A 21,473-nucleotide genomic window follows, 5' to 3' on the forward strand; every position below is an offset into this window, starting at 1 on the left:
GGAGATTGGTAAATAATACTGCGACGACTGATGTATTTTCTTTCTCTGATTTTTCTCAGGGGCAGAAGAATTGAGACACTGGAGTGTTTCTCCTCCTGGTGTGTGAATGGGTGGGGGGGAGTCAAGGATTGAAAATAACACAGGTGAGTAATTTATTTTTCTGAAACATATATGGCGGAGGTTTACATAGCCAAGCTCAGATTTAAATCTGCGCCACAGCAGGAAGTGTGAGCGCTCTGCAAAGAGCTCGCTGCTGCATGTTATCATTACACAAATGCACTCATTAAATTTGTTCCCAGACTTCTTTTTAGGCTGCATTTTTTTGCCACTTGAAGTTTTAAATTAACCTTGTACATCCTGATGGTGTGCTTACAGTTACCATTTAAATTGGCTAAACTGTGTGAAAGTCAAAAGAGATCGCCTTTGTTGAGCGAATCAGAGAATTCTTAATGGCGGAAGCTAACGCGGGTTAATTGCTCAGTTGCACTGTCCACATTTGTATCTATGCATTTCTGTTGATTTGTAAGCAAATAATATATAGTCAAATATTTTGGAAAACACTGACTTTTAAACTTTGTTAGGGGCTTTATGGTTATGTAAGAGATCCCTGGAGGAGGCACAAATCAAGCCTCAGGGGCTCACAAGTGTACTCCTAGTGCTGGTCCTAAACAGGGAGGGTTGTGTCAGGGAGGGCATCTAGTGTAAAATCCACTTCACATCCTGGGATATAAGGGAGCAGGTGAAAGCTCCCATTTTGGAAAAATGTGTTGCAAAAATGAAGCTTGCTTACACAGAGTTAACAGGCTAGCAAGGTCAGAGAATGTCAATATCTCTTTTTTGATGTGGTGTTCAGGAAACAGGAGTAAACACTGCAACAGATATAGCGTAAAATAGAACATCTGGGAGAGGTGTTCCGACTGACTTGCATTATTATTGTATGATTTCATTTACTTTGTTTCCTATAAACATAGGTGATAAAAATGTGCACCTCGTGAAGTTTGAAAGCCGAGTGCACAACTATATGTGTCCACGTTATTTTTAAAATCCTAAAATTTAGCTCAGATGCTGCTTTGTGTGAAAATATGTATCAAAGCAGGAATCAAACAAATCTCGTTACTGGAAAGCGATATCTGCCTCCCTTGTCACTACAGTGATATAAAGACCACGGCTTTGTTTGCACTGGCATACGCTGTCCTCCGCTGTACTCGAGGGTCTTTAGTAAACATGTGATGGCAGCAGTTTGTGTGTGGCCAACATCAGCTCTCCTCTCACAGAACATGTTGATTTCATCAGGAGCTCCTGGGAGGCTCTGTGTAACAAAGTGCTTATGTTCCATATGCAGTCCGAGCACAGGCACGCACACACACACGCAGAAGGTCACAACTATCCTCTTCATCAGCGAGCCACCAGCTCATCCTTATGCAATATGGAGCTCAGTGTACATCCCGCTGAAGGGGGAGAATTATGTTGTGGAAAGCGAATGTAATTGGTTTGTCCACTGTATTATACAATGCAGCTATGGATTAGGAATTGGGGCATCCAGGACACACACGCACACACTGAATAGATAAGAGTAGTTAATCTTGATTAGAGCAGTGTGAATGCTGAGAAATACGGTGCTGTGACAAGCATCTGCCTGCCACACAGCTGAGTGGGATAAACCAAAGTGATTATTGTGGAAATGTCAGACGAGGTAGACGGTGATAGCAAGTGAAACGAAGGGGGATGTGACATGAATGGGGACATGACATGAGTGCCTCAAAGTCAGTTCTCTCTCATTTTCAGTGACAGACTTTTCCCCTCTCACAGTGCCTTTGTGGAGCGATGGAGTGGAGGGGGGTTGATGATATGGCTACAGCCATGAGAAATAGCAACAGTCTCAAACAGAGGAGTGTAAATAGCGGCTGATAGCCACATAAATCAGCTGGGAGTAAATCTTGTTGGGTTGCAGCTAGTAGTTTTTACAGCATAACTCCTTATTTACGAAATCAAAGTTGTTTTACAGCCATTTCTTTAGTCTGTAGACCATCGCAAAAAAGTAAAAGCTTAAGGGGATATATTCAGATTTCTTCTCTGAAAACAGTATCAAACCAAACCTTATTCAGTGAGGAGGAGCTGGTGCTTCTGTCTGGCAATTTTTGCTGCATAAACCAGTGTAGAAATTCTTGGCTGGGTGCATTCTGTTTTACTAATTGATTAATCGACTAGGTCTTTCTCTACAAAGCAGACTAGGCACCCGCTTTCATTTCACCGGGTTGATATCTAAAGGTTGCCAGGTTGGTCTTTTTCTCTGTACTGCCAGTGTAAGCTCTAATGAGTAATTGCTTTCCTCTGCGAAATCCGAAGGTGCAGACATTCTGTTAACTTCGCTAAAGGAGAAAGGGGGAGGGGGGAAAGAAAATCTCCTTCCTGTCAGTGGTCTGTCTTTCTCTCTGTTCTTGTTAGATCTGGAACTGATAAGTGAGAGGCCTCTGGTAACTGAACAGGAAGGATAGAGGGCCTGGCCTCAGAGCCCCTGCCTCTGCACACATGTCCACCTCCCCCTGCTCAGGCAAACAAAGGGAGCAGAGCCTGCCACTTAACTTCAGGTTTGAAAACATTCAAGCCTATTAGAAGGATAATCATCACTTATTCGAGTGAACTCTTATCCTGAAGAGATTTTTGTTGACTATAACAACAGAGAGGCATTTTGATAAAACAGGCCGTGGCCAAATTAATGCTTCGCAACCATTTCACATCCAGGCCCAATCACAACTCCCTTGTTCCCCTGGCTGGTGTTAAGTCAAGTGGAAGTACTGTATTAACCAGTCACGTGGCAGAGCGGTCAGGATTTATTGTTCATCCCAAATACCCACAGGTCTGAATGAGTAGCTGTTAAACTGATTAGTGTGATGAGGCTGTTGTAGCCTATATGCCCTACATGCTAAAAGCTAGCTAGTATAAAGTAGAATCTAAATTTCTACTAGTGTTTGCTATGTTAAAACAAAAACAACAAAAAATACAGAGATTGTCTTTAAATGCAGGGTTATACACAACAGATTTCCCAAAGTCAGCGCGAGTTAAAATGGCCCAGAAATGAAGTTCATGTGTAATCTTTTTTTGATGATAATCTTTTATGGAAAAGCACCAAGCTTAATTAGAAAGAAAACATAGGAGTATGGTGGAAAACGTGAATAAGCGCTTGTTAAAGTACAATTTAAACTGTCCGTCACTGTCTGCTTGGTTACAACAATCTAAGCTCGATGTAAACAGTGCACTACCTTGCTTTATGGGGCCATTTTGCTGTCTGTAATTGCATTTTATTCCTCTAGATAACAGAAGCAAACTTACATGATGTGACATGACAAGATATTTCCAGTGCAGTAACCATGGAGAGTGAATATTTGCCGTACTTATCTAAACCATCAGTACCAAGAATTTAGTGCAAAAGTATTTTGCTCTCTGCAGAATTCAAGAGACAGGTCCCCTTAATGAAATTCTGTTTCAACGCAAGCTTCTCTGAATAAAATCCCAGTTCTCTTAAAATCTTATTCTGCTTATTACCAGCATTGGGATTGGAATGTCCAAAAGCAGTCGGGGGGAATGCTGGATCGTATTTGACTGGTTTATAATGACACGACTTGTGTGAAAGCGGCTACAACAAACATTACTTGATCTCGCTGAGAAACCTTGTGGAATTACTTGAACAACATTTGTTGTCGGCGAACAGTTATCCAAGGATTTTGCACTTAAAGCTTTGTGTCAAGATGACTGTTGACTCAAAGGTGCATTGTTCAGATGAGTGCATAGATTATTTTCCTGTACGGTACCGGCTGAGTAACTTGGCATGACAAGATAGCACTCGAGCAAGGTTTCATTCTTGCAGTGTGCTTAAGATCTCTCTATCATCTTATCTTTTGGACTTTGAATTTGAATGCTCATTTGAATTTTTTTGTTGTATTCTTTTTTAGTTAAAATGAAGGTTGAAAATGTCGGACAAATCCCTTTTTCAGGCTGAGACTGTGGTGGGGTGGTATTCCCAGGAGAAATTGTAAGATAGCATGCCAGTGTGACAGCTGACTTATTAGCCCATTAGTCATTGGAGAGAAAAAGAGGTGGATGAGCACAGCATCCGTCAAGAAAGCATCTCTTCTTTCCAGATAGCCTCCCCCAACGGCCGCCCAGGAATCTTGTAAGTGTCTCCCACTGATGTAGGAGCTGGAGTGCCGGGGTCAGATAGTACGGCCAGATCTCTCCATCCCGGCGCTGTCTGTTGCTGCAGATGACCTAGCTGCCTGTCCTAGGAACAGACCAGCGTAACAGAGGCAGAGCTCAGTGTACTGTACTAAAAATAGATGTAGCTTCATATCCCCTTTCCCAGAGACACATGCAAATGTAGATGTGTCAGCTTATACGTGCATGTATCCTCAGAGGTGGTCACAACCACTGGTAGCATGTCAGTGACTGCCTGACCGTGTGTGATTGACAGGTCGACTGTGGCGGTACAAAGTATCTGTGTACTCGGGGCAGATGTTCTCCACAGCTTGCTTGAGTCAACGTACATCGGGAGGAAGCTGTTAACCAACACTTGGCTTTGAGACGCACCTCCCCACTGCTCTGTGACCCCGCCGAATCGTCCTCTACATCTCATCTGTCTTTGTATAAGCTATCAACCCGACTCTGCTCAAACAAAGAAAAGCAGATAATATTAAACAAACGAAGTAGTGCTTGCTTCCACTGCTGCAAAATTGAAGCTGATATCCCTTTGACATGCCATCCACGGAGAACTTGTCAATTTCCTGCTCATGATGAATAGCCTGAATAAGCCACGCTTCACGAGTCGACAAATTAATTAATGACATGCTGTAATATGTTTAAGAACACTTGGCATTGACATGTTGCTGGCTTGTGAATGGTCTGCCTCGAAATAGGACCACATTAACCTTTCTATAGCCTCACGCTACTGTATTATTGAATTCCTCTTTGTTAGAAAGCTTTACTAGGGCCTCATCAAATTAGTACATTTTTGTTGTAAAATATGACCAAGACCCAACAAGCTAAAGCTCCACACAGCTTAAATGTTCCATTTATAAAGTGTCTGTGTAAAGCTAATGAAATGATTATACTGGCACCACTGCAGGGCCTTGAATTAGCACATCAGCTGATCTGACTGCCATTCAGATTACCCGTTTTAAAAATCTATTCACAGCAGGATGACAAATATGAGCCCTGAACCTATGTGCTGTAGTTAAAATTCATCAAGTTACAGTACATCAAGTGGCCGTAATTCATGCAATATTTGAAACGGTCATCGGAAAACAAAGTAATAGTGTGATAGAGGTTGTAGTGCAATCGTAGTGATGCCCCTCAGTAATTTGATAACAAGGTACGGATATATTTGTCGACTTTACAGGGCAGTTCAGAGTTTCATTGCACTGTATAGGCCCCAGTCACACAGGTCTAGAGACCAGTCTGTGCATCTGGAAATCACTGGTATCTCTGAAAAATCGACCCTAATTGCGTGGGCCTAGAGATTGCTCAGTGCCCCACTGATAGCAAAGGAAAAGTGTGTATTCTGTTACTAGTTGATAAGTCATTCTTGGAGGTTGCAGGCAGTCACTGGCGTAAAATTTGTTGCAGAGAGGTATACGACGCTGCAATAAATACCACTTTGCAGTTGCCGCGGTCACCGTTAGTTTGCATGGGAAGATTGCGATCTGTATGACACTGGAAAACTGCTCGCCAAGCTGTAGTAGATCTGTGAAGAATGCAATGTAAACTGGTAAAGGTGAGCATTGTACTTCAGAATTAAAGTTGCACCTTAAGCAATGTGTCGGTTGCAGTGGTAAGAAAAATCTTGTACTTTAAAGACAAAATTCTCCATTTTGAGTTCTGGTTTCTTTATAGCTCGGAGACTAAATGGTGATTGCTTGCAGACAAGTCAGTCTTTTGGGTGAACTATGGGCAACTGCAGCAATCTGCTAGCAACCGCTCACAATCACAAGCAGGTTTTGGGTGCATCATAGTCAAATAATTTCACCTGTTGACTGCGAGCTACCCCCAGTAACTACCAACCAGATAGGAAATACACATTTTCCCCAGTCCCTAATGACTATGTGACCGACACCTTAGTTGTCTGATTCACTCTCTCATTTTCACTCATCCTCACAGTTGACCTTTTGCTGTTGCAAGGAGCTGTTCACCTAAAAACAGACTGTCTTCAAATGTCTTCAAATGTCTGGATAGTCAAATAAACCAACAGAAGATGGTGAAGACCAAAAACAGAGCTAACATGGATTTTAATCTTGCACTTATCAGGTGGCCACAAACAGCTTTGAATGAATAATGATGTTGCTCCTTAACACCTGCGTTTGTACATAGAAAAGGAAAAGTTTTTAACCTTTAAACGTGAACAAAATCCATAAAAGTGCAAAAAGTGGCCAGAAAAATGAACTACAGATTTAAAGGAATAGTGTCCTCTTAGCATAACAACTGAAAAAAATGCAAAACGCCTAGCGTGCCTCTTTTGAAGTTGAAAATACACCTACTAATACCTCTAAAAAGTTAATTGTTATTTATGTGATCCAATGAAATGCTTCAGAGGTGTGGTTAGACACACTTTTCTTGTTTACTGCTTAGCAACTGGTTCTCTGCTGGCACTAGTCTTATGTTGGATGGGCCATAAATAGTAATGATCTAGAGCTGATATCTTAATATTTATAGATTTACGACAAACACAACTTTGTCACATTAAAGTGCAAAATGCCTTAAAGTAGCTTCATACTGGATACGTTTCATACTTCAAATGTATAATGTAGCATCTGGCATGACTGAGTGTTATACAGCGAAGTCCGATCTTTTTGACAACTTGTGAATTTACGTCTGACAGGCTGATTGTCATCAATTTCAGACTTGTTTGGTAATTTTGGGATCAAAGGCTATGATAAAGATGATGATACTGATGCTAATCCCACTAAAGGGGATGATTGAGTCATCAAGGCAAAACAGCTGTCTTATGTGCCGCCTCTCCCCCTGGCTGCTGATGACGATAGCAGAGTGTAAGTGAGTGCAATTGACAGTGGAGTTTGAGCTTCCTCAGGGAGGAGGGAGGAAAGACTGAATCTGAGCAGAGGGAAGCAGGCAGCAAGGGTGGCCATGAAACATTCATGCACCTGGGGACTCTTTGCATAAGGAGAGCAAGCTGAGCCACTAATGAAGTAAAGAGCAGAGGACTTTCAATGGCTCTGTTTGTCCTTTTATGAGATTAGCATTAGTGTGGCTTCTTATATAAACTGCATTAAAAGCTGATATAGTGACACGTTGGTACTGCCTTGTAGAAAACATTCTTTTTGGAGTAATTAAATCATGGTTAGCTGTGAGATTAGTAACACCACAGGTGTGTGGCTGCTTATAGCTGAACGCCGGACAGACAACGGTGCCCCAAATGTGGACATCTACAGTTGCGCCAGTTGAACATTTGTCCCTCCTAAACTCATCCTGCTCAAAGTCTGCGAGCTCACACAGGGACGGAAAAGGCAAGAGAGGAGCAAGATGAAGAGGAAAAAAAGGAGAAGTAATATTTAGACAGCTGTAATGCCGTGTATCACTGTCAGTGGAAGGGGGGCAGAAGAAGTGGAGAGATATTTTGGTGTCCTCAGCAAGGCCTCAGACAAACTCCCGCCACAGTATTGATGTCACTGCGGCCTCTTGACAGCAGACTGTAAATCAAAAGTCACAGTTATCTATAGATTTACAAACACCTGCTATATCTTCACAGTATGTATCCGAACTGCATAAACTGAGAAAACCTGTTCAAACATGTTTAGATGGTAGTACACTGGCGGGACCTATCTAAGAGCTCACTGTTAGTGTTGCAGTACAGTAACAGCGGTTGTGTGAGACATCTGGTCACATGTCTGCAGTCCTGTGCTAGACTGCCTTGTGCCTTGAGGTGGTGGATGGCAGCTGACTGCTCTGATTCACTGGGAACTAGACTTGTGCGCTGTACGCCTCACAATGGCTTGACTCATAGGGAGTCGACGCTCAGTTGCACGGAGTCCGTCTCATGGTCATTTTACTGGAAGTTTCTGTTTGACTCCTTTGTTGCTGTTGTGTTCGGATGGAGATAGCAGTCTTCTCTGTGACTGTATTTGTTTTTTTTCTGCACGGTGGGAATGATAGTTTCCCTGCAATTCCGATCCTCAGTCGATACCTAGTCACACCCTTGTCTTTCATGGGTTGCGAAGCGGTCATCGGCTCATTAGCAGCTTCTTTTCACCGGACATGTTCCCACATTAGCATCCCACCAGCATCACCCTTTGAACGTCTTCAACCCATCTGGTTTCCCAACAAACCCTGCCACTGACTCTAAGGTTATGGTTAATTTTGCTTGTGCAGCTGTGATTTTAACACAACCCTAAAGTGTTTTACTCAAATTCGAGGCTTACTTGACTCACTGTAGTCTTCCCCTAAAAGATAGGTGTTGCTATTCAGAACGAAAGAAAAATCCCCCTTTGATTTGCTGGAATTTGAATACAGGACAGGAAACCAAACATTTGTAGAGATTTTTACACATTTTTCTGTAGAACACCTTTTCCAGCTGATGTAGAAGTCTCCCTCTGTGCCATAGTAAAATCCCTCCGCTCCTGCATTCATGTATCACCTAACTGCCTTTAGAGGCCTCTTCACACACCTGGACAGAAATAGTGAATGGTGCATGATAAGCCAAAATAACACCAAAGCGCACCAACCAGCGGTAGTTAAGACGTCATTTCCGTGAGAGAGGACACCCTCATTTCCAGGGTGTAAAATGCTGATGGGCATGCTAGGTATTCTACCAAGAACTGCCATGCTCACATTTTAAGCTGTCTCTATTTGTTGCACTGCTTATTTCCAGAGCTTTCCAGAGTTTTTGTAACCCTGCTTCCTTTTAGAAACAGTGTTTTTATGCGCTAGCCACTTGATTTGTGCTTCATTTTGCCTGGTGACAGCGTGCAGAAACATAACATTAAATCTCTACCTGCGGTCACTCTCCTTCCCCTATCACATAATAACATGTGCAACACCCGCACAGCAGCCACTAATTGCTGCTGGATATTAAGAGCAAGGTCTCTTAAGACACTGACCTTGCTTTAGCCAATCATAACAGAGTGTGTTACCAGGTTGAGCTCTGATCAGAGTCCCCGCAGCTCGAACAGGAGGAATTAATTATTCAGACTGGCTGCTTGCACCTTTTGCTGGACACAGCATTTAATGACATTATAATGGCATCCATGTGAGATGTTACTGCTGATGTGAGAGTATCAAAGCGGGAAGTGCACAAAAGACCAGCCAGAAAGCTCCCTGAGTGCCAGCAACCAACTTTGACAGGCCGAAGGATGTAATGAATCTTCCACATCCTCTTTCAATGTTAATCTAATTTATTTGCTTCTAATGATGACATGCAGTTAATTAAGAGATAAGGTAAGAGGCTAGATACTTTGTTCAAAATACTCAAAAACCCTGAGTTTCATAATGATCTACGGCTGGGTTTCCAGTGACCTCCAACAAGACAGGGCAGGACTTAAATGACTTAAAAAATGTTTTGATGTCAGCTAGAAAAAAGAGGAAACTGTTTTTTAGCTCCAGTAACATCTTAATCATGCGCAACTCAATTTTAATTGCAAAAAAAGTCACATGGCTATTTGTTACGTTAAAGGGTGCTACATTTCCCGCTCGTCTTACCTCTCTTTATATAAACAGAGGCACTAATGTATTAATGTATCAGAGGCATGTAGCCAAAGAGAAACTGTCAAGCAGTGCAGCTCTCACAGCGCTTGTGTGTATACGCTGTAAATAGTGCTGAGCAACAGCAAGGTTACCGACTCTAAATGCATTTGCATTATGCTAATGTAATGAGAACAGGGAGCCAATGGAGGCTGACTGCACTGGATCGCTACGGGGACACGAACGCAAGAGTCATCGCGCAAATTATCAGGGTGGCTGATCGCTCAAAAACAAAAGTTTAACGGGAGATAAGCAGCCAAACCGGACCGCTTCTTTTGGTGCGAGGCCAGATTCAGATGCCGAGTTCTGCTTTGATATTTCTCTCTAACCCAATGTTCTTATCACGGCCCTCAAGCAAACATGCAAACAATCTGGCCTGTGTGTTTCCAGTCACATGGGCCCAAAGTGCTGGAGAGTCAGCATGTCTGTCCTGGTATTTCCTGAGGCTTCGTAAACATACACACACACAAGCGTTCTCTCTCTCTCTCTTTCTCTGTCACACACAGAGACACGCTATTTAAACAGTCAACAATAATACAGTATAATGATCGTGCGTATTTGTATAGAAGGCAAAGGGCAGAAGCAAAGTAAAGTCAGCTCCCACAAAGCGCGGCGATGAGAAAACAAGGAGGAACAAATTAGAGTTAATTTGCATATTAACAAATCAATAAATCAAGTCTCTGTGCGACTCTGTAAGTCTCATACATATTGGAGATGTGGTTGTCGTAGGTGGAATAACTGCGAATCTGTTTCCAACTTGTGGTTACTCTAACCTTAAAATAGTCGAGAAAAACAGAAGGAAGTTCAACTTTATTCTGCACTTCTCCTTTTTAATGCTCTGACATTAATCAACAAAGAAATAAAAGCCTTAAAACCGTGCGCCTGAAAGTTTCAGCGTGGCCACTTTAATCGATATTTTTTACGCATTTAAATAACTGAAAAGTTCTGGGGGGGGTTTTTGTTAGTGATTGCGCTATCATCGCCGAAGCCGTTAATGGATGTTGTTTGTGTGCGTGTATGATTATTGGACTGGTCGTTGCTAGAGGATGCCCATGCATTAAATCATTATTGGATTTAAACAGCTGAAATGTGCGTGTGTGTGTGTGTGTGTGCGTGCACACTAGTTCATCTAATTGATTTAGAGTGTTAAAGTGCAGGGTTCGGTGAATACTCTAATCAAAACTGCAGAGGCTGCTGCTAAATGGTGAAGAATGATTTAATACAGCCTGCACTTTTTTTAGTCGTGGATTCTTCTGTTTGTTTGTTTTTAGCGTCACAGTCAAATATAACTGCATGTGTTGATTTTCTTATCTAAAGCTGTTGAGTTAGAAGAGAATAGAATCAATTGAAATCATGAGCCCTCGGCCTTCCTTTCAACCTTTAGATTCATGTGAGTGCTGTCAGTATCTCAAGCTACTAATCTCCCTTTTTTGCCCATTTAGTTGCCATCTAACACAATTTCATGGTGTTGATACAGAATCTAAAAATTCAATAGCTGAACATGTATGCTCGGATTATAATTTGGAGTCTCTTTGGGGGATGTAGGTCAACTGAAAGACTCTATTTCCTCAAATATTGTAATCCCCATTTGTTCTGCTTTTTCACCAGAAACACAGCTTTGAGGTCTTTGTCTGACTACAATGCACTGGGCAGGACAGTGGGTTTTAATGCTCTTGTCTTGAATTTTCCACTCGTATGCCAGTTTGCTGTTTATTGTTATTATGAAATCACTTTTTAAAGCTTTACCTGTTTTATTTTCTTTGTGCTTGACATGCTGGGAAAAAAACATCCTCGGTCTTTTACTTTCAGCTTGAACTTTTCCTCCAGGAGTCGACCAGTCGGCTCGGCTGTGAGCAAGAACCCGAAGAAGGTCAAGTTTATGGTTTAAGTGGGGAAGAGGGTCAGCAGGATATACCCATTTAACCTTTCTGGAGACCAGCAAAGCACAGAGAAAGGAAGTCATTCATTTAGTCTCCAGTGATAAAGCCTGGATGAATAGTTAACTCTGTTTGCCTTCTCATTGATAAAAGGAAAAAAAAAACGTATTTCACCATCCCTTTTCCCAAATGGTTCCCCCCACTCGCCGTATTAACGGCCACGCTCAGCCAAACTAATTTTGTGCCTGTTCCTCCGGGCTTGAGGAATAGTTTTGTGAAACCATGCATGAACAGGAAAAATTGATTTGTTTTTATATCATTTCAGCATAATAGCTTTCTGCAGTGATTCAGCGACAAAACCTGATCTACCTTTCAGAAGAAAAAGAGGAAAGGATTATTTCACTCGCCGGCATGTTCATATTCCATCCCTGTGTTGTCTAAACCTGATAATGAGTATGGCACAAGACAAGGCTGTCCATTGTGGAAAGAGCTTTTTCCACAAAAGTCATTATGCGGGATCAATGCTCCCAGGAGAAACGGCAGACTCGAACGCCACACACAGCCGTGGAAGATTGCGTCAAAATATCTTAACAGCCCCGAGGCCTCTTCTTGGTGGGCCAAAGTACAAATCACATACGTGCAGTTTTACTCAGCTTGCCTAATTCATCTAATGTGTGTCACGCCTTCATGAAAAATGACTGAAAAAACATCTTCCGTGATGGGTGACAAATTAAAGGAAAGCCCCATATAGCATGTCTTAGTGAGAAACTGCTGGCCAGAAGAGTTTCATGCACCTTGGCATTTAGTTTCCACATCTCCGGAACTGTACTAGAGGGAAGAAATGCCATTCTTCCTAAAGGTATTCCCTAAATGGGCATTTTGAATATGGTGTGGAGAGCACTAAAATCTCCCATGACTACCCAGGCCTAAGAATATGATTCACATAATTTCCATAATCACCGAACCATTCAGCGACCCCCCTCAATGCCGCCATTGTTACGCTGAAGAAATCACTCAGGATAGAAATGTTTCATCGCAGGATAAAGGTGATCGCTCAGAACAACTTTGTATTGATTTGCAGTGACCCCTTTCTCTAAAGGAACAAGTGGACCCAAACCATCGCCAGCAAAAAGCCCCGGAGCATAACGGAGCCACCTGATCCCCTCACACAGGGGGTCAAGGGTTCAGGTTTTTCTTGCCTGTATTTTTGCACTTGCTACTAGTAGCTATGCAGATGCTCTTGATTTTACTTGCCCAGTTTTTGAGTTCATCACGGGGAGTTGGATTTAAAATGCATGCACAAGGCATTAAAAGATTTATGTGGATAATCTACAGGCCTGTCTCTATAAGTAGATATAGGAATAATATGATAAGAGTACAATAAAAAATTGAATGGCAGCAACGTGTGCCTGCAGAATACAGCCAAACAGTCTAAAAGTTATACAAATCCAGCTAGTCTCTTTTAAAATCTTTATAAAGTCTAGCTTTCTTTATGGTGTCTTTTTTTTCTCTATATATTCTTCAGCTATTGCCTGCAATATAAAACTGTTTTCTTGATGCAACATGATATTTTTGCTCCAGTCCACCGCAATGAACTTGAAGACTTAGTAGAAGTAAATAGCCAAGGGAAAACAGCTTACAGTTTTATGCATAAGTAAAATTCTCCAGAATGCATATATTAAAGCCTAAAAAATACAAACAAAACCATCTCAGTGTGACTGTAACTCTGGAAATAACCCTCATGGTTTGTCTAAATTAGAATGTTGAAATCAGGCTGGGTTCTCTCCACAGGCAGTATGGACGGTGAGAACAGTGAAGGCAAGTTATTTTAATGTATGGGTGGAGTTTAGAGATGGTTAATGTGCACCTATTCTCTAAATGAAGAAATATATTTTTGTCATTTGCGAGAACTAACCCATCGAAAAAGGGAAGCTTTATAACACAAACCCAAGGCACGTGTAACCTAGCGTCCTCTAGTTGTTAAATCATGGCGACCTGTCTGTCTTTGTCATCCGCCTGCAGTCTGTCTGGGGCTGCGGTACATGACAGCTGCATGTGTATGTATGGACAGCTCATTTACCCTCTCAGTCTCCTCTGTCTCATGTTGACTGTTTGTACCCACAGGTCAAATGAGGTCTCATTTAAAAGATATACTCGGAAGTATTTCCTGGTTTTGGAAGACTAGAGCTCGATCCTCTGAAAAGTCTTCGCCATATGTCTGCATGAATGCATGGTACATGGAGCTGTGTGGTGGTGGTGAATCTGCTCGAGGGGGTTGTAGAGGCGAGTCGAGGGGATCAGGAGAGGTGGGGGGGGGGGGGGGGGGGTTCTGTAAATAGCCCACCCTGCATTAAGAACTGGCATGCAGGGGCTGCGCTCTGTGTAGCCTGACCTCACCATGCAAGCCGCCACTCACATTTCCTCACAGCGCGGGAGGCTGTGGAAGCCAGCGTTGACTGTTTCTTCAGTTTATCCAGGTCAGCTCTGAACTACTCTCACTAGTAAAGCACTGGCGCTCGTGACCCCACAGGCCCCCCTCGCTGCCAGCCAGTGTCAAAATAACACAAGCAGCTCGGCGGAGGGCCTCGGCTGCTCTGCCTGCTTGTTATGAAATCACACTGCCCTTATTTGGGTGTCTAAAAGTCTACTTGCGGTTAAAATTTCAGATCAAAACAAAGTGTCGGCTCGATTTGATTTCTGTCTTTCTCCACATTAAGCTGTTAAAAAAGAGTTTGCCTGACAGCATATGTTCAGTGGATATGTGTGTGTGCGTGCTTGGAAGTAGGTCATTGATTTGGAACTTGGACACTGATTATGTGCTGTCCTAGAAATGGGCTATAATCGGTGTCTCTCATACCAAAACAGCTTTTCATAAGTGGCAGTTATTTCAAGGTCAGGAAATAGTATGCATCACGTTGTTACACATGCACACAGATTTTATTTATCTCTTTCACGGTTTCACCAGATTGTTGTTTCTAGAGTCTGTTCAGTGTTGTGAGACTGCTCATTTTTAAAGCAAAAGAGAAGAAAGATTGCGTTTATCTTTCTTTTTAGGGATGAGAACGTACCAAATCTACTGGCATGCCCCGTTCTGTCCTCGATGACAACGATGATGTAGTCGCTTCGAATGCCGTTTGAGCCAATAATGTAAATATTCTTGGTCTTTGAACAAGCCAGAACACGATCTGATCTGTCTTTGACGCTAAGTCTCCGGCACACTTACACAGGGGAGTTTTTTAACATGACCGTGTTGGAGTACATCAAAGCTGGGAATTAACTGTCAGCTAGCATCATCACAACTCCCTCTATATGTCTCCCCTCATAGCTTAAAGCAAGTGCTGTATTCGTTTCTGCCATGGATTTTCCTCAAGCACCCCCAGGATTAAGCCTTGATATTGTTTTGCAAATTTAACTTCAACTGAAGTTAACTGAGCTTATTAGTGGTTGTAGGAAGTGAGTAGCGCATTGGTGCTTGTGGATCGAGAATAAAAAAAAAACGTTGCTTGTATGAATGGAAAGGCCGCATGACAAAATGTTTTACTGTGTTGTTGCATAGTTAAGCGAGCATCTTTTCATGATAATACCAGGAAGAACTCGAAAGAACAAATCTATATTTGCATGTTATCCCGGGTTTGCATGAGAGCAGCGTTGCGATCGCTCCTCCTCCTCCCCTCCATGTGTCCCACGTGAAAGATCCTCACGCTCGCAGAATATGCCTGTTTAAATGAGCCCTCACCGTGTTTGCATTTGTTTAGGCAGAGAGGCAGCACCCAACAAGCAGGCACAGACAAAATCCTATCAAAAAATGACATCAGCTGCAACAGCTGCAGGCTGTAGCACTTGGAGGAGAGGAGGGAGAGAGAAAGAGGAGAAAGAGGAGAACAATTGACCAGAAGCGACACGGGAAAGAGAGGTGACCTGATTGCTCAGCTGGCCAAGAGCACGGGAAGGAAGCAGCAGGAAAGGCTGGTCCCCTCAGTCTGGCCTTACTCTGTGCTGCTTCTGGTCGGTCCCTCTATGGCCTTCCTCTCCTCCCTTTTCCCCTCTGCACCCCCACCCCCTAACCTCCTTCCCGCACTGCTGCCTGTCACGGCTCACTACATCGGAACAAAATGATCAGCTCTCACCTCCTCATGAACACGGGTCATCATGGTAGCCACGCAAAGGCTGGGGCCTTTGTATTAGATAGGGATCACTGATATGTGGGAGGAGGAGCTGTTCAGAAGACTGGAGAAGTCAATATTGTATTATTATTTTGTTTGTTTGTTTTTCTTTTTTACAGCACACATATGCAAGGGTGTTTAATTTTTATTATTTTATTTATTAGCAATGGCCTTGAGGTTGCCAATTTTGTTGCGCTATTAATTTCATCTCGCCGCTCTCAAGGAATTATTAGATGTGTGCGCATTTATGATTCCTCTCTCTACAAGGAGGCACATCAAGTACCTCTTTCACAATTCCTGTAGCTCGTAATGTAATTAATTCTAATCGCAATGATCATAATAGCTTTTCAGATCAAATACCCAGGAGCAGTCCTAACAAAATCATCCATCCCTCTGAAAAACAAACACCCAAACTCTCTCTCTGTCTCTCTTGCTCTCTCTCTCGCACGCTGTCTTTCTCCCTCCCTCTGTGTTTGGCTTTGGCTCGGAGAGAAGAGCAGTCAGTTGGGTTTTTTTTTTTTGGGGGGGGGGCACACACACACACAACAGAAAACAGAAGGACCTGCACATTTGCATACCTTTTTAGCATGTGGCTGAGGGAGCCTTTATTAAATTCAACCCCCCTGTAGGGTGGGTCCTAAACTGTGAAGGGGGGAGGGGTACAAGAGCTCACAGGGAGGGAAAAAGGAGGGGGGGTGGGTCTCATCCTAGAGACGGGAGGCAACATCTGAGCCAGCAGACAAATAATGTTTCCAGTCACGAGAACAAGGTGGCAGCAGCGGCCAAGCATTTTCTTCCTGAATAGTGTCCTCCCCCCACTCAGTGTGGGTAAGGGTGCGATGCTCACTCATTGTCTTAAGCCCCAAATTAGCAATGCTGAAATGACTACTTAATTAATCAATTAACTAAAGAATTAATCTAAGACGAGCGTGATCATCAGTTAATTGTTACGGTCTAAGAATAAAGCTCCTTAAACTTACAAATTTGCCAAATGTTATGAAGATGTTAAACTGCTTCAGTCATTTTCAACAACTTTTTACAAGCAATTCTTTTTTTTTTTTTTAAATCAAGACTTTTATCATTGCTTTTAACAGTCACTGTTATAATTGCTCATGAATAATCTAACCATGAACATGTTGCTATTAGCTACACTCGTGTAGTCCTATAAGCGCGTAACAGATGTGAATAAGCGTCTTAACATGGCTTAATAACATTTACTGGGGCTTGCATATTAGCATGTGCACATTGTATAATGAGTTGAAAATCATATGCATTTTAAATCTACTATTAAACTTAAACATAATATATGTTTGTTTTAAAAAAAAAAAAAGTAAGACAAACTGCCCCATTATAGTCGCCTACAGCAACTATTTGTGTTTATTAAAAATCCCAGGCATTGCATGGCTCCTTGTTACATCCACCTAAAGAAAAGCCCTATTAACAAGCGATAGGGCACAGAGGTTTTGTGTATACCTGTGTGCGAGTATGTAATGTATCTAAGACAAAGTGGGGCAAGCCCACAACACGCTGCAAGTATCTGTTCAAGCAAGCTGAGGCATTTTGCGGTTGTGCTTTTCCCAGAGAGGAGGCTGAGATAATGAACTAACGTAGTGGAGTAAAGTGAGGTTTTCCCCCACCGTGGACAGAGGGATGAGCTGTGCTCACAGATGACTCTGTGCTAGTTAGCCTGTTAGACTCCATTTATAAACAACTCAGCAATGGCATAGTGACAAAACATTGACAATTATCACAGATATTCGTGCACCTCTTACTTTCTAGCAACAGTTGTGTTCTAGGGCAATTTTCATAATTAGCTTGTATTTAAGAGAGCAGGAGTCACAATGACTGTACAATCTGTGGCGACGCTTTAAAATATCATTACATCATAATTTTTTCATAGACTTTACTGAAAGTCATATAACAATAATAATAACAGTAGAACTGGTTTCAATTCAATTCAATTCAGTTTTATTTATACACCGCCAAATTACAGCAACAGTCGCCTCAAGGTGTTTTATATTGTAAGGTAAAGACACTACAATTATAAATACATTTACAGAGGTCAAAGCACAGAGGTGAAGAAGAAAAAATAATGGAAAATTGTGGAAAAGAGAAATTAACAGTACAGAGAATTATTTTTATTCATATTTGTATTTTTATTCTGTACTTCTACATAAATTCTTTTAAATCTGAGTTTTATATGTTTATGTTCTGTTTCAGATTTGTAGGTCTAAACAATGAAGCGTAACAGACATGAAACCAATAAAGAAATATACAGCGTGTTTGGTTAATCATCTGATTCATCTTTAGAAAGTGTTTTTTTATTATTTCTTACAGATTTGTTAGTGCACCAACATCTACAATATTATTCAAGGTCACAAAATCAACCCAAATTCACAGTTTCTGAAATATCCAGATGTCTTACCTCCTTGCAAGTAGCTTAATACCACAGAATCAGCTAAACTACAACGCAATCACCTGGAAATATCAAGTATATTTGCATGTTTAGTGTTTTCTGTTGGAAATCGAGCAGAGGCTTTTCAGAGCTCGCTGGTCGTGAAAAGGTAAATGCATATAATCAATAAGCTCGCCTAACCTTCTGCTGAATTTGCAAAATAGTGTAGCAATGAGCTGTAACATCATTCTCGTTCGCAAAGCAGCAAGAAACCACGATGGAGATAAATAAGTTGCATGTAACTAGGGATTGCAAATAACAAAATTTATATAGTTTCTTTGACTTTAATAGTAGGAATATAAAAACGTTTGATTTATTGATTTATTTTTTCAAACTCTAAGAATTTACGATTACATGTGGCCATCAGCTCTATTCACAACACTCACCAAAAATACTACACTTTGTTGCTTTTGTAAGCCCCACCTTAACATTTGGCACACGCAAAGAGGGGGGGGGGGGATGGGAGAAGGAGTATGAAGTGAAGAAATATCACAGATGTTAGTCTGCATGAACTCCTTCCCCTTTGCAGCCTTCCTGCTCAATCTGGCCTCTTTAGCCTCTCTTTTTTTTCCTCGTGCTCCCTCCACCAAAGACAAATGACTTCTCCTAACCTAATTTCAGTTGCAGCATGCAAAGGTCTGCCTCGACGCCTGCAGGTCAACAGAGCTCAAGTAGACACTGTGCAGATTCGAGCAAAGAACCGGGTGCTAACTGGGCGAATTCTGATTGATAAGTTGTTGTTTTTTTAAAAAAAATAATTTTTCACGTAAACGACTTAGATTTTCTCACTTTAGCTTGTATTTTTGTCTTTGTGTGCACTTGTTTATTCATGCACGAGAAAGCGCTTTTCACCACATGCTGCAGGGGCCAGTTGTCTGTTTGAAGAGTGCAATGGAAACAGCAGGGTTAGTGTTTCAACCAGTGCTACAGCCACACTGTGTGTGTGGGTTGTGACTGCGACTGGGGTCACAGTTGTGTGACATGCCAAACCCAGGCTGGTGCTGGTGGTGGCTCTAGCAACGATACTGCTGTCATTCACCCGACCACTCAGTGGGTCAACTTTCCCTGCCATTCAAAGTTTAATCTTGCTTATGATAAATTTGGTTAAAGCGAGGCCCTAATCACAGCCCATTTAGATTCTTTGGGCTGATAAAGAACAGGAAGTGGTGGATTGTCTTTGATTATCTTGCCTCTCTCTATTTCCCTGGAGACATGTTGCGGCTTCAAGCCTGACAGAGTCTTTGCCATAACTAGGACAGACCTTTGATTGGTTTCTGATGTGTGGACAGCAGTTGTGTCTCGAGGGTCCAAAGCAATTTATCCAGAGGATATTAAATGACCTAATGGCCATATTATTTGCAAAGAACTAGCCCAGAGGAATATCCAGGTGTTTTTAAGGTGCTGAGAGGTCTGCCCTTTGACTAGCATGCAATTGACTGCACCGCGAAAGCTCAGATTCATGCATGCAGCTGTATATTTTCATTTTCTGTCTCAATTTCAACAAAACATACCAAAATGGTTTCTGAAGCCAACATAAAAGAGTAGATGAGCTTTGATTCTCTCCGATTTTGTCCGAGGGATGTAAGAGAAGCCAAGAAGCATCGGCGTAAAAGCTGTGTTGCATTGATACTGGCCTTGTTCAGCGTTCTTTCTTTCTTTTCCCCGACAGGAACTGGCTAATTTCCTAAACTTGATATACCATTTGGTCAGCACAGAGAGAAACATCTGAGAGAATGGATATCAGAGAATTCTCCACGTTAAAAAGCTTAATAAGTGTTCAAATCTTTGGGTCAAGGCTTTTTAACGTTTTACAGGTGGTGAAGGAACTTGGGAGGCACCTTAAAAGGAAAAGCAAGGAACTGTTTTTTGGGGTTTTTTTTTTAGTTCATCAGATTCCCCATATGCTCAGCCAGACTTACTTGGGTCGTTTATGTTAGTGGAAGGCATTGGATCACCTGCAGACCCTTCAGTTTGTAGTTTTCAGTGGCTACTTCAAAGAAGCATATGCCTATCTTGACTCAATCTCCATTCATGGAGAGTGACAGTATCTGTTTCTCCAGCTTTTCTAGAACTCAGTGTCAAAGGTCACAGCTTTAGCTGGAGGTCATCTCTCTGGTCAGCTGCTGATTTGCAACATGACCCTCTCTCCTGATGCCTTAAACCCCTCCCCCATCTCCTCCTCCTCCCTTTCTCTTCCAGATGACCGTACAAAGTGGCTAACACATGTAACTTCCCCAATTGATTTAGATGAACCCTAGACCACACGGTGATCTGCGTGCACCAACTGCTTCACCAGTCTCAGACTTCTGGTCATCGGCGTCCTGGGTATGGTTTCTTTAAACAGATCTAGTTACTTTTGTTTCGCTTTCAAACAGCAATGCCACTGCAATTTAAAAAAAGGAATAATTTCCAGACAAAGCAGTTGTCTGCCTCTGTACGGCTCAAGCATTAAACTTGTGCAGAGTATTACTTGAGCCTATTGATTGGAGTCCTCTGCCTTAGAGAGGGCGGTGTGCAAAATCAATGCTTTATTTTCTCTTAGGCTAGCCTTCCTCGTGCTCCTTTTTTTTGCCAGTGAAAATGAGAGGAAAACAAGGGAGAAACCATTTACCTCCACTGCATTCACTCTTTTCTGTTGACTTTTGTGACTCATCTGGACAAATTCAGCTTTGTTTCCCGTCATCTCTTCAGCCCACATTGTTTTGTACCCCTTATCTCAATCACATACACCAGCATGAATCGACCTTTTTACAGTGGTGGGTGGGCGATATCATTCTTGTTTGTGCTATGGTAGTTCTGTGAGATTGTGTGTGTGTCTCATAATCCATCCTGGGGAATGTACAGTATAGTGTTTGCTTGTCCTAAGTTGTCTAAGGTTGTCTATTACTCTGAAGATAAGGTTTTTATTTCCGTTATTTATACAAAGAAGGTCTGTAACACAGCGATTTTCTGTAGGGACGATAAACCTGAGTGCTTGAAACTGCAGGCATCATGAGATTCCTTGATATGTCAAATGGCAAATCAAATGACACTCTCTTGTTAGAGTCTGTGTAGACTTTTTTGCCCACAAAGCAACTTCTGTGCTGAAAATTTAGTTGGAGACTAAGATGTATTTTTCCAGTAGCCTTGAGTCTCTTGCTTCAAGGATCGGGAGTGGGCCAGAGAGGTCTGTGTTTTTAAACTCCATACCTTGTTATTCTTCAGTGCCTCTGCTCCAGTGAGCCGGTGACATTG

The 21,473-nt window shown here is 42.1% G+C and overlaps 1 protein-coding gene across 7 annotated transcripts in view; it reads left to right on the forward strand.

Annotated features, from left to right (window-relative positions):
• Positions 1-21,473, forward strand: part of LOC146512590 (zinc finger MIZ domain-containing protein 1-like) — a 114,748-nt gene that overhangs the window by 27,795 nt on the left and 65,480 nt on the right. For 4 of the 7 annotated variants that reach the window (XM_085171311.1, XM_085171305.1, XM_085171301.1 and 1 more), the window contains exon 2: positions 60-143. The gene's annotated coding sequence lies outside the window, so the exon portion shown is untranslated. Of the gene's footprint in view, positions 1-59; positions 20,565-21,473 lie in introns of all 7 variants that reach the window. The other 3 variants (XM_085171306.1, XM_085171303.1, XM_085171304.1) reach the window with 2 other exon arrangements.

The sequence above is a fragment of the Neolamprologus multifasciatus genome, chromosome 8 (genome assembly GCF_963576455.1).
Source record: "Neolamprologus multifasciatus chromosome 8, fNeoMul1.2, whole genome shotgun sequence".
NCBI classification, from domain to species: domain Eukaryota; kingdom Metazoa; phylum Chordata; class Actinopteri; order Cichliformes; family Cichlidae; genus Neolamprologus; species Neolamprologus multifasciatus.